Raw genomic sequence first — 13,219 nt, 5'->3', positions numbered from 1 at the left:
AAAGTTGGCCCTTCGTAGAGGGAAGCAGAGGTTGTCATGTGCTTTTATAGTTGGATGCACAAAATCTTAATGCGAAAGAACGTCACTTTATATTGCCACTTGTGATAGGGACCTTTATTATGCAGTCTGTTGCTTTTATTGCTTCCATATCACAAGATCGTATAAAGCTTATTTTCTCCACACTAGTAGATCATACATATTTAGAGAGCAATTTTTTATTGCATGCAACAATGTCAACTTACTTAAAGGATCTTACTCAATTCATAGGTAGATATGGTGGACTCTCATGGCAAAACCGGGTTTAAGGATATTCGGAAGCACAAGTAGTATCTCTACTTGGTGCAAAGAATTTGGCTAGCATGAGGGGGAAAGGCAAGCTCAGCATGTTGGATGATCCATGACAATATACTTTATTTCGGATGTAAGAAAACATAACCCATTACGTTGTCTTCCTTGTCCAACATCAACCTTTTGGCATGCCATATTTTAATGAGTGCTCACAATTACAAAATATGTCCAAGATAGTATATTTATATGTGAAATCTCTCTTCCTTCAAAATTCTTTCATGAATTGTTAAAGTGACCAATTCTGCGTTTGCTAACTTTCAAATAAGTTTACTACCTATACTTAATTTGTGTGAAGTCATTACTCCCCATGGTATTCATACATAAATTCAGATTTATGATATTCAATTCATTCAACCATTTACTCATGGGATATACGTGAAGCACATGAGTAAATGACAAAGTACTCCAAAAGATATAAGTGAAGAACACTGAGTAGTCAAATAACTAGCTATGGGAGGATTCTTTTTCATTCAAGATTTCACATCCAATTATTTTATTCAAAGAGCAAGTAAAATTGAAAATACGCTCCAAGCAAAACACATATCATGTGACGAATAAAATTAATATAGCTCCGAGTAAGGTATACCGATAATTTTGAAGACGAAAGAGGGGGTGCCTTCCGGGCATCCCCAAGCTTAGGTGCTTGAGTCTTCCTTGAATATTACCTTGGGGTGCCTTGGGAATCCCCAAGCTTAGGGTCTTTCCGCTCCTTATTCTCCTCATATCGATATCTCACCCGAAGCTTGAAAACCTCAATCACACAAAACTTAACGGAACTTCGTGAGATAGGTTAGTATGATAAAGAGTAAACCATTCACTTCGGTACTGTCAAAGACAAGGTTCATAATTTTTCTCACACAATGCCTACTGTACCATATCATTTCTACAATTTATATTGAGAAATATAAGCCATAGAAACTAGAAAACAAGCAAACTATGCAATGAAAACAGAATCTGTCAGAGCCAGAACAGTGTATAATGATCTGAACAGCAACCATACTTATGCTACTCCAAAAATTATGAAATAAATTGTTCGACGTGAGAAATTTGTCTATTAATCTTCTGCAAAAACAATCAACTCAAAAGCACTCTTCTGTAAACAATGACAGCTAATCTCGTGAGCGCAAAGTTTCTGTTTTTTTACAGCAAGATCACATTAACTTTCACCCAAGTCCTCCCAAAGGTCTTACTTGGCACTTTATTGAAACAAAAGCTATAAAACATGATTACTACAGTAGCTTAATCATGTAAACAAACAAAAAAAAGTAAGGGTAAATATTGGGTTGTCTCCCAACAAGCGCTTTTCTTTAGTGCCTTTTAGCTAGGTATGATGATTTCAATGATGCTCACATAAAAGAAAAGAATTGAAACATAAAGAGAGCATCATGAAGAATATGACTAGCACATTTAAATCTAACCTACTTCATATTCCTAGGGATTTTGTGAGCACATAATTTATAGGAACCAGAATCAACTAGCATAGGAAGGCAAACAAGTATAACTTCAAAACTTTAAGAACATAGAGAGGAAACTTGATATTGTTGCAACTCCTACAAGCATATATTCCTCCCTCATAATAATTTTCAGTAGCATCATGAATGAATTCAACAATATAACCATCACATAAAGCATTCTTTTCATGATCTACAAGCATAGAAATTTTTCTACTCTCCACATAAGCAAAATTCTTCTCATTCGGAATAGTGGGATCACTAATTCCTAAAGTTGACACTCTTCCAAACCCGCTTTAGATGATAGTTTTATTCATACTCCAAAAGATGTAAGTGAAGTTCATGGAGCATTCTATATTTAATATAGACTAACCAATATCCAAGCTCAAAATATATAAGTGAGGCACACGAAGCATTCTATAAAACCATACTCAAAAGATTTAAGTGAAGCACAAAGAGCATTCTATAAGGTCATACTCAAAAGATATAAGTGAAGCACATGAAGCATTCTATAAATCGATGAAGTGCTATCTCATACTAGCATGGTTCTTAAAGAAAAATAAAAACACAAAGAACACAAATCATGTGAACAAAACAAAAACCGAGGTATACCGATAATTGTTGAAGAAGAAAGATGGGATGCCAACCGGGGCATCCCCAAGCTTAGATGCTTGAGTGTCCTTGGAATATTTACTTGGGGTGCCTTGGGCATCACCAAGCTTGAACTCTTGCCTCTCTTTATTCCTCTCACATTGGTAACTCCTCGTTCTTCGAACACTTCATCCACAAAAACTTAACAAAAACTTTGTGAGATCCGTTAGTATACTAAAGCAAATCACTACCTTTAGGTACTGTTGCAAACTCATTCCAATTTCATATTAGAACTTTATCTACTGTATTCCAACTTCACCATGGTTCATACCCCCCGATACTACCCATAGATTCATCAAAATAAGCGATCAACACATAGAAAACAGAATCTGTCAAAAACAGGACAGTCTGTGGTAATCTGGAAGTTTAGTAAACTTCTGTAACTCCAAAAAATTCTAAAAATATATGAAATTTAAAAATTTTGTACATAAGTAATGTGCAAAAAGTTTTAGACCCATTTGACTTTCCAGTAAAAAAATGTAAAATCACGCGCTACAGCCAAAGTTTATGTTTTTGTTCTGCACATAGTAAACAAACAATCTAATCATCCTAAAACCATAGCTTGGCACATTATTTTTATAATACAATGGATATACACAAGGGGATAATTATTTAAAGAGAAATTTCCATGAAAAAATTCTACATTGTTTCCGTGAGCATGAACACAAGTGCTCAAGGTCGACCCTCACTTCTTCAATGCATAACCTTCCAATCACTTCTCTTTTTGAAAAACTTTTTAGGCATGAGAGGCAAGTAATTTTTTTTGGTATTTTCATTCTTTAATTTCTTTTGTATGTTTCACCCACAACTAAACAGAAACAAAAAGGAAAAATAAAATCTACTTAGTGAAGAAAGCAAACAAGCACACACGAGAATATCAACCCCACGCAATTGCTCCCCAACAACGGCGCCAGAAAAGAGCTTTATAATCCCCAAGTGCAGGGAATCATCGTAGCAATTCTCAATGGTGCAAGTGATAAGTATGGAGTGTCGAACCCACAAGCAGCTAAAGGTAAGATCAATATCCTCTCAACTCCTATCTGCCACTGATACGACTCTACGTACACCAAGCGTTTGCTTCCAACTAGAAACGAGAAATAAAACTACGTTGTGGGTATGAAGAGGATAACTTTGCATGATATCGGAGAGCTAAAATATAAAAGTAGGTATTGTCATCATAAAGTTAGAATATATTAATAAATATTATAAATAGCGAGTGTGGAATAATGATGGATCGGTGTGCGGAATTGTCCTAGGCAATTGTTAACAAGACCGGTAGTCGTCATTGCAATTTCATATGAGGGAGAGGCATAAGCTGACATACTTTCTCTTCTTTGATCATATGCACAAGCATCCGCAATTAATAAAGATCATTAAGGTAAAACCCAATCATAGCATTAAAAATCAAGTCCCCTTTATCCCATACGCAACAACCCCCTTACTCGGGTTTATGCTTCTGTCACTCAAGCAACCCACTATAAGCGAATCATGAACGTATTGCAACACCCTACAGCAGGAATCCCTCACGCTTGCGCTACACGGAGGGCACAATAGGATAGCACCAAAATAAAACATACAACTCGTACCAATCTAGATCATCAATCAACCCAAAGACAAAGGATGTCTACTCAAAACATCATAGGATGGCAACACATCATTCGATCATAATATGTGGCATAAAGCACCATGTTCAGGTAGGGATTACAGTGAGGTGCAGGAGAGTGGACCGCGTAAAATAGATGAGGATGGTGATGTTGATGAAGACGATCACCATGGCGATAATTCCCCTCCCGATGGCACTCCGGCGCCATCGAGAGAGAGGAGGAGAGGATCTCCCCCTTGTGCTTCCTCCTCCATGGCCTCCCTCCTAGATGGGGAGAGGTTCTCCCTCTGGACCCTGGCCTTCATGGCGATGATGGCCCCTCCGGGATCCTCCTCCATGGCCTCCGGTGATGATGGCCCCTCCGACAGGGTGCTAGAGAGGGCCTAGATTGATTTCTAGTGGCTACAGAGGCTTGCAGCGGCGGAACTTTTGATCTAGGTTATTTTCTGGAGGTTTCTGTATTTATAAGAATTTTTGGCATAGGTCTCACGTCAGGGGGATCTCTGAGTCGTCCACGAGATAGGGGCCCACGCCCAAGGGGGTGGGCGCGCCCCCCACCCTCGTGGATAGCCCGGGACTCTTCTGGCCCAACTCTTTTACTCCGGGGGCTTCTTTTGGTCCATAAAAAATCATCAAAAATTGGCACGTCAATTGGACTCCGTTTGGTATTCCTTTTCTGCGATACTCAAAAACAAGGAAAAAACAGAAACTGGCATTGGGCTCTAGGTTAATAGGTTAGTCCCAAAAATCATATATAATATCATATAAATGCATATAAAACATCTAAGATGAATAATATAATAGCATGAATACTTCATAAATTATAGGTACGTTGGAGACGTATCACGCCCCTGCTACGTGCACGAGCGCAAGGAGGGCACCCAGGCCTGCCTCCAGTGCAAGCATCACCTGGGCGTGAGTAGGCCAGCTCCACGCCAACAAGATGAACCTGGGCAGTACCACATCGAGGAGGTGGAGGAGCACTGCAACTACCTATGTGAACACGCGATTCTTCTTCCTGATTCGATTTGGTGTTGATTTGATTGATTCCTGACGCATCTGATTCTTCTTGTCAGGTACTCTTCTGTTGATGAACTTCCTCCACACCTGCAGTGACAAGAAAACGCTGAAGAAGTGGTTCTTCATCGACAAGACAGTGGGCTAAGAAAATCCAGCTGAAAGAGAGACAACCATCGTACCTGCCTGAGAAAGATCCTGCCTATAGTGCACGGATGGTAAGATTTGTTTCATGATTCAGTTTTGGGTTACGTAGTAAGCAGTAGTCTAGTTACAATGCCTCTTCTGAAGAAACACTTACAGATATCCGTCTTGTGCTGCATGCCCATTATTGTGTATCTGTTGTCAATGCTATCCGTCTTGGCACCTGTCTTCTCGCCTGGCCCTGCATGTGGTATGCTTGCTAGTTCCTTCTACTGACATCCCCATCTCTCACCACCATTGCGTAGATAGATTAGCAGGATTAGCTCACTGGAGACTAGTAGAGAGCATAACGAGCTCACATTTTCAGATTTGCTGCATGCACAAACAGATTTTACTTAAAAGCTCCCTGTAACCTTTTGTTTCATTGGTCAATCACGATAGCAGCGATGCCGGGGGAGCTCCCCTACACACGTATGCATTCTAATGGTCACATACATATATCTAGTTCTCCTCATAAAATATTTGCATGCATGGCAAAGCTCCAACACGTACACTCTCATGCTTACTTAGATTAGAAGCATTCTGTACAAGACAAACTACTATATGAAAGTCTTACTTACACTGTGTGTGGGGCACTCTCCTTTAATTTTCTAGCATGTTAAATTTAACATTCTAATATATTTCTTTGAAACAATAGTCTGGCATAACTGATTTACTTCATTTTTTAAAAACAGATAATACATATTGAATTATTCATATTAATCTAAAATAATAATCAAACAACTACAGGACTGTGGATTAGTAGCATGCATGTGTGATTTCGTTTTTGGTGTGTTCTGCTTGCAGGTCATTGTTGTGGAGGCCGCCACAGGAAGGCGTGGGGGATTTGGCACAAGGCCGGTGATCGAGTCTATGCTCTCTCCTCCATGGAAAGACCTCAATTCAGCTTGACAGAGAGCACACGAATGGTTACATAGTGTGTTTAGGTTGTGGAACTTTTAATTAGAAGGTTTAGAAAATGTTAGCCGAGCTAACTGTTCATAATCTGAAGTAACTTTAACTTGGTACAAAATTGGTCTGATATTTGTTTTATATCACAAAAGTAGGGAGGTTCCTGCTGCTTATTAGTATCATCTTTGGATTATTACTGTGTTCGGTTCACCACTGTACTGATTATCTTGGCGAGCATTTGTTTAATAACTAGAATGCATTGTCTGCTGGGAACTCTATTTACCTTACCTTACGTGTACAATGCACAAGGTCAGTTTGTGTACTGTTACAAATGTCTGTGAGGGTCCTTTGTGCTACTACTATAATTTCATTCATCAATTCTGCACATAGATTTTTCATCCTGCTATAAAATTGCTTGTTTCTGAATCTATTTGTCGTTGCTAGTCAGAAGTCGATTATTGCTGGTGTGTAAAGGATTCTATTTCCGTCATCTAAAGTATGTGTTAATTCTGATACAGCGTAAAGAGATATGTGAACCCTCCTGGAAGGGGCTTCGGTTGGACCGGCTTCGGTTGGACCTCTGATTGAGCTCCCCCTAGACTTTGACCCAAGGTAAACACGAATTTGCTTTTGTTGTTGCTGCAAATGTCCCTGTCTTGTTGAGAATAGTTTATGAGTAAACGCTGTGGTAACAAAACCATATGTCATGGGAGTGTGACACATACTGTTTGTGAATGCCTGTGATCGGATTATTGGATATCTGCTGATCATATGTCCTTATCCATCATTGTCTGGTTGTTCTTGCAAGCATTATTAGTTAGGTTGTGTAGGTGCCAAATTCTGCTTCTAGATTAGTCTATTGTTCTCCTGAGACCCTCCTTTTTCCTACATTGTCTGTTGTTTGGATGGGCTGCTATCATTATTATCTTTTAATGGATGCTATCTAGATTGACAGTTTGTACCTGGACCCTTTGCGGTGAGATTTGGACCCAGTGTGTGGGTTATTGTTATTGAACTTTGGGCCGGATCATGGACTTTTTGGGCCTTCATTTTTGTTGGTGGTTCTGAATTTGTGTACCTACAGTTCTACAAAATTGATACGACTGATTGTTTTGTTACTTGGACAACCATCTTTGCTGGTGTTTTTCACGGAGCTTTGCTTCTAGTTTGTTGCTGCACAATGCTCAACTTTGTTTCTCATCCCTGTTATTTATGCTGGCTGACATAACTTCCCTGTTGCTCTTGTGCGACCAGCATCCTCATGACAGGGTTTGTCGGAACCACCATCGCCTTAGGGTCACTGGTGGAAAAAGGGCCTTTGGTCGCGGTTCGCAACTGCCATTAGTCGCGGTTGCGCAACCGCGACCGGATGGGCGCGACTAAAGGCCCCCCCCCTTTAGTCGCGGTTGCTTAAGAACCGCGACTAAAGGCCCGTCCACGTGGGCGCCAGGTGGCCGTCGGGGCGGAGGACCTTTAGTCGCGGTTCTTGTGGCTAACCGCGACTAAAGGCCGCCACAGGTTTTTGAAAAAAAAAATTGAAATTTTTTTTTTCAAATTTCTGAATTATTTTAACCTCTAGTCTCTAATCACCACCCCTCATCACTTCTCAATTTATTCTTTTATCACCCCTCATCATTCCAAATCATCTAACTTCCCAACCGGTCACCCATCCCTCTCACTACTCCAGCCCAAGCACGCTTAACTTCTGGGTTCTATTCTCCCACGCTCCAAGTCTGCACTTGTTGTTTTCCTGACAATAATAAGATGTCAATCCTATTAACCTTCAGGAATTTTGCTTGAGCATGAAGTGACACATTTCACTGTTTGAGTTTGAAACTATTGTTTTAAAAAACAATAATTATTTAGTAACACTAATATTTCTTGAATAATTAGTTTGACCATTGTTTGACCACAGTTTGACCACAGTTTGACCAGATTTGACCAAAATTGAAATAATTAAAATAATTATTTAGTAACACTAATATTCTAGAATAATTAGTTTGACCATTGTTTGACCATAGTTTGCCCACTGTTTGAATATTTTTCAATTTTTTCCACTCTAGATCTTACAAGCCCCGTAACTTTTTTTCTATTAGGTTTTTGAGGATTTTGAAAATGTTTAACGGGGTTCCCCCGTTAAATTTGGATGTAACTTTTCGAGTAGATGATTTTTCATATAAAAAACTTTTTCATCCGAGTTAGTATGCAAAAGTTATGCCCATTTTTACAAATTTCAGAGAGATTTTGCAAATAAAGTCAAAATTCACATTTGCAAATTTTCCCAACAACTAGACCACATATCACATGAGAAACTTATTTTCTTTTATTTTTTTGACATTTCCATTATTTTCTTTTATTTTTTTTAAAACTGAAAAGGCGATCCCGGGGGGGTAGAGTTTGAAAATGGGACCTTTAGTACCGGTTCGTGGCACGAACCGGGACTAAAGGTCTCAACCCCATTAGTTCCGGTTCGTGCCACAAACCGGGACTAAAAGGGAGGAGCTTTAGTCGCGGTTGGCCTGGCCAACCGCGACTAAAGGCCTTTGGGCACCTTTAGTCGCGGTTGGCCTGGCCAACCGCGACTAAAGCCCGCGAGCGCCCTGGGCCCCGGCATTTGGTCGCGGTTCATCTGCCGAACCGCGACTAAAGACTTCATTAGTCGCGGTTCCTACAGTTTCGCGACTAATGGGGCTGGACGGAAGCCTCTTTTTCTACTAGTGGGTGCTTCTCTGGCGCCGCCATCATTGCCAAGCACAGGGAATACCTATACCTCAGTGGCCTGCCCTCTTCTGGCCTGTCGATCCTTCGACATGAAACTTTATACTATGTAAGTGCTGGCCCATGAAATTGTACCTGCACCTTTATCATGCTGCATGTGGTGGTCCTCTCCCTCTATCCCAGAGCTCCTTTTCTTCTCTTCCTTTTGGTGCGAATGCCATCACTACGTGGTGACCACGGAGGTAAAGCTTGCAAGTCGATGGTAGTTAGAACTGGTGACTAGAAAGAAGCACGCACCTAGGTTGATCTATCTGCTGGTCGCTGCGAGCATTTTTCTTCTAGTGTGGTCCAGGCCAATGGCAGTATGCATACATTTATATTTACTGGAAATGCATGCATTTCTTTACATGCGTGGAAAACAAAAGCCGTTGCTGCTGCTAGGATAGGACATAGTAGTAGCTTTCTGGCTAGTTACTGATTGTTGAATTGCTGATCAACTCACCTCTGGGCTGGCTGCTAGTACACCTACGTACAGCAACCTAGGTAGGAGTAGTTGTGTGGCGCATGCAGTGGATTTTTAAAATATTATAATCTCTCAATCAGCAATGAAAAGCATTGAGATGTAGCTTTATACAGGCATGCGCGCGTATACATGCAGCATGTTGTGTATGCTGTGTAAGACTTAGTGATGGTGTCAACCAGATGGATGAAGCTTATAAACCAAGCATGCATGCACAGTATTCATGGTTTTGGAAGTAAAAATATGCCAGCACTTACATAGTATACACTGGGTGCCAAAATTTGTGATTCGTGTCAATATGGTCTGATCAACTGTGCTTAACAGTGCTGTGTCCTCTCGCAGCTCAAGAACACAGGTGACAAGTCAGAGGACAAGAAGATGTAAGACAATAGGCTTTGGGGGGAACCGGCACAACCCTTTAGGGGTGGCCTATCACATATATATATAATGAGGTGGTATACAACGTTACAATATACACATGTAAATACAGTCTAACACCCTCCCTCAATCTTAGCCACTTTCTAATGAATCTAGAAGGGTAAGATTGCGCCTGCAAGTCTCAAACTGTGGCAAAGGCAATGGCTTGGTGAAGATGTCAGCAAGTTGATCCTTGGAAGAAATAAACTTGATCTGTAGTTGCTTCTGAGAGACACGTTCACGCACAAAGTGATAGTCAACTTCAATGTGTTTCGTTCGGGCATGGAATACCGGATTTGCAGAAAGGTATGTAGCACCGATGTTATCACACCAAAGAACAGGAGGCTGTGATTGGGGTATACTTAACTCCTGAAGCAAGGACTGTACCCAGATGATCTCTGATGTGGCATTGGCCACAGCCTTATACTCAGCCTCAGTACTGCTACGCGAGATAGTAGCCTATTTCCGAGCACTCCAGGCAATCAGGTTAGAGCCAAAGAAGACAGCATAACCCCCCGTGGATCGCCTGTCATCCGGATTGCCAGCCCAGTCTGCATCAGAATATGCTGAAAGACAACCAGAGTCAGACGGCCGAATATGCAAACCATGAGCCACCGTGAAACGAATATAGCGCAAAATCCGCTTAACAGCAGACCAATGAGTGTCACGGGGTGACTGCAGATACTGGCAGACTCGGTTAACAGCATAGGAAATGTCTGGTCGCGTGATCGTCAAGTACTGGAGCCCACCAACAATACTCCTGTACTCGGTCGCATCAGAAGAAGAAAGAAGCACACCATCAACAGCATTGAGCTTATCAGTGGTAGACATGGGTGTAGTCGTCGGTTTGCACTTAAGCATCCTAGCTCGCTGCAACAAATCCAGAGAGTACTTCTTCTGCGTCATAACAAGGCCAGCAGCACGAGAAGTAACCTCCACACCAAGAAAGTAATGAAGCTTCCCAAGGTCCTTGACCGCAAAATCAGCACCAAGTGAGCGAACAAGCGCAGTAGCAGCCGACTGAGAGGAGCTGACCAAAATGATATCATCTACATAGACCAACAAGTACATAGTAACCTCAGGCCTTTGAAGAAGAAACAATGAGGAGTCAGCAGTTGATGATGCAAAACCATGAGCACGAAGAGCCATTGCAAGACGAGCATGCCAAGCACGAGGAGCCTGCTTCAGACCATAAATTGCCTTGGACAGACGACAGAGATGATCAGGGCGATCCGGATCAGAGAAACCCGGAGGCTGGCGCATGTAAACCTCCTCCGCCAAGACACCATGAAGAAAAGCATTTTGAACATCAAGCTGACGAAGAAACCAACCTCGAGTAACAGCCAGAGAGAGAAGAAGTCTGATGGTAGTAGGCTTGACCACTGGACTGAAGGTGTCTTCATAGTCAAGTCCAAAACGCTGTCGAAAACCACGAGCAACCAGACGAGCCTTATAGCGCTTAATGGACCCATCAGAATGCCTCTTCACTTTGAAAACCCATTTGGAATCAATGACATTTACCCGTGATTGTGGAGGAACAAGAGTCCATGTCTGATTGCGAAGAAGCGCTTGATACTCCTGCTCCATGGCCTCTCTCCAATGAGGAATGCGCATAGCAGCTTGATACGTGCGTGGCTCAGAGGATGGATCTGCGAGAGCAGAAGACATGCACGCCGCTAACCAAGCAACTGTGCCATCGTGACGTTGCTTAGGCTCAAAAATGCCACTCCGACTGCGCGTATGTGGACGTAGAGCAGCAGCAGGAGCCGGCGGAGGCGAAGGTGACGAAGACGTGACGGTCGCCGGAGATGCAGGAATCACCTCAGGCGAGCTCGGGACAGACGACTCCGGGCTGCATGGCGAAGACTGGCCCGATGACAGGGGCTCAGAGGCCATGGGCGAACCGAGAGTGGGCGAGGCCAGCTCCGGTGACACCGGCCCAGACGGCCTTGGCGAGACGAGAGCAGGCGAGGCCGGCCCTGGTGAGAAGGGCCCAGACACCCTGGGCGAGGCAGGGGCGGGCGAGGCCAGGCCTGGTGATGACTGCCCCGACGCCCTGGGCGAGACGGGGACCGAGGAGGCCGGCCCAGTCGGCGGGGTTGCAAGGCGCGACGATGGCGAAGGCAGCCCAGAAGCCAGAGGCGACCGGGCCAGGACGTCGATCGGCCGTGCATGAGCACGGAAACCGAGGTCATGCAGGGGCGCCATGTGCTCCTCATGCACAACAGAAGGTGCCGAGGATGAAGGCGATGGCGACGAAGAGGAAGATGGCACTTCCAGAATCTCCAAACGAGCCCCACGACCAGTGCCTGCACTATGGTTAGGCAACAATAGAGGAGAATATGCAACATCATCAAATTGGTCAGAAGCAACAGAGGATGAATGCATGACAGGTGGCTCGGTAGTGGACACAGGGAGTTTGGCAAAGGGAAAAACATGCTCATCAAACACAACATCCCGAGAGATGTAGACACGATTAGTGGGCACATGAAGACATTTGTATCCTTTATGAAGAGAGCTATAACCAAGAAAAACACACTTCTTGGAACGAAACTCGAGCTTACGCTTGTTATATGGACGGAGATGGGGCCAGCAAGCACACCCAAACACCTTGAGAAAGGTGTAGTCCGGTTGTTCATTAAGGAGAACTTCAATGGGAGTCTTCATATTCAAAACACGAGTGGGAGTACGATTGATGAGAAAACATGCAGTGGTGAAAGCATCACTCCAAAAACGAAACGGAACAGATGCATGGGCCAAAAGAGTCAGACCAGCTTCAACAATGTGACGATGCTTACGTTCTGCTGAACCATTCTACTGATGTGTATGTGGACATGCTAAACGGTGAGTGATCCCAAGCGACTGAAAGAAGGAGTTGAGGTTGCGATACTCGCCACCCCAGTCCGACTGAACATGAACAATTTTGTGCTTGAGAAGGCGTTCAACATGTTTTTGGAACTGAACAAAAATGTCAAACACATCAGATTTACGTTTGATAAGATAAAGCCAGGTAAAGCGGCCGTAAGCATCAACAAAACTGATATAGTAATTATGACCACTAACAGAAGTCTGAGCAGGACCCCATACATCTGAAAACACAAGTTCTAAAGGATGTTTCACCTCACGACTGGACTCCGAAAAAGGAAGTTGATGACTCTTCCCCTGCTGACAAGCATCACACACTGCTACATCTTTATTACTAGACACACTAGAAAGCTCATGACGACGCAAAACATGCCGGACAATAGGTGTGGCCTGGTGACCAAGACGAGCATGCCACTGTGACGGAGATACCCGAACTCCACTGAAGACGCGAGCGACGCCAGGATGCTCCAGACGATAGAGACCTTGGCAGAGCCGCCCACTAAGAAGAATGTCCCTCGTGCCCCGATCCTTAAT

Source organism: Triticum dicoccoides, chromosome 6A (assembly GCF_002162155.2).
Source record: "Triticum dicoccoides isolate Atlit2015 ecotype Zavitan chromosome 6A, WEW_v2.0, whole genome shotgun sequence".
In the NCBI taxonomy this organism is placed as follows: domain Eukaryota; kingdom Viridiplantae; phylum Streptophyta; class Magnoliopsida; order Poales; family Poaceae; genus Triticum; species Triticum dicoccoides.
Note: the sequence above shows the minus strand (reverse complement) of the source record.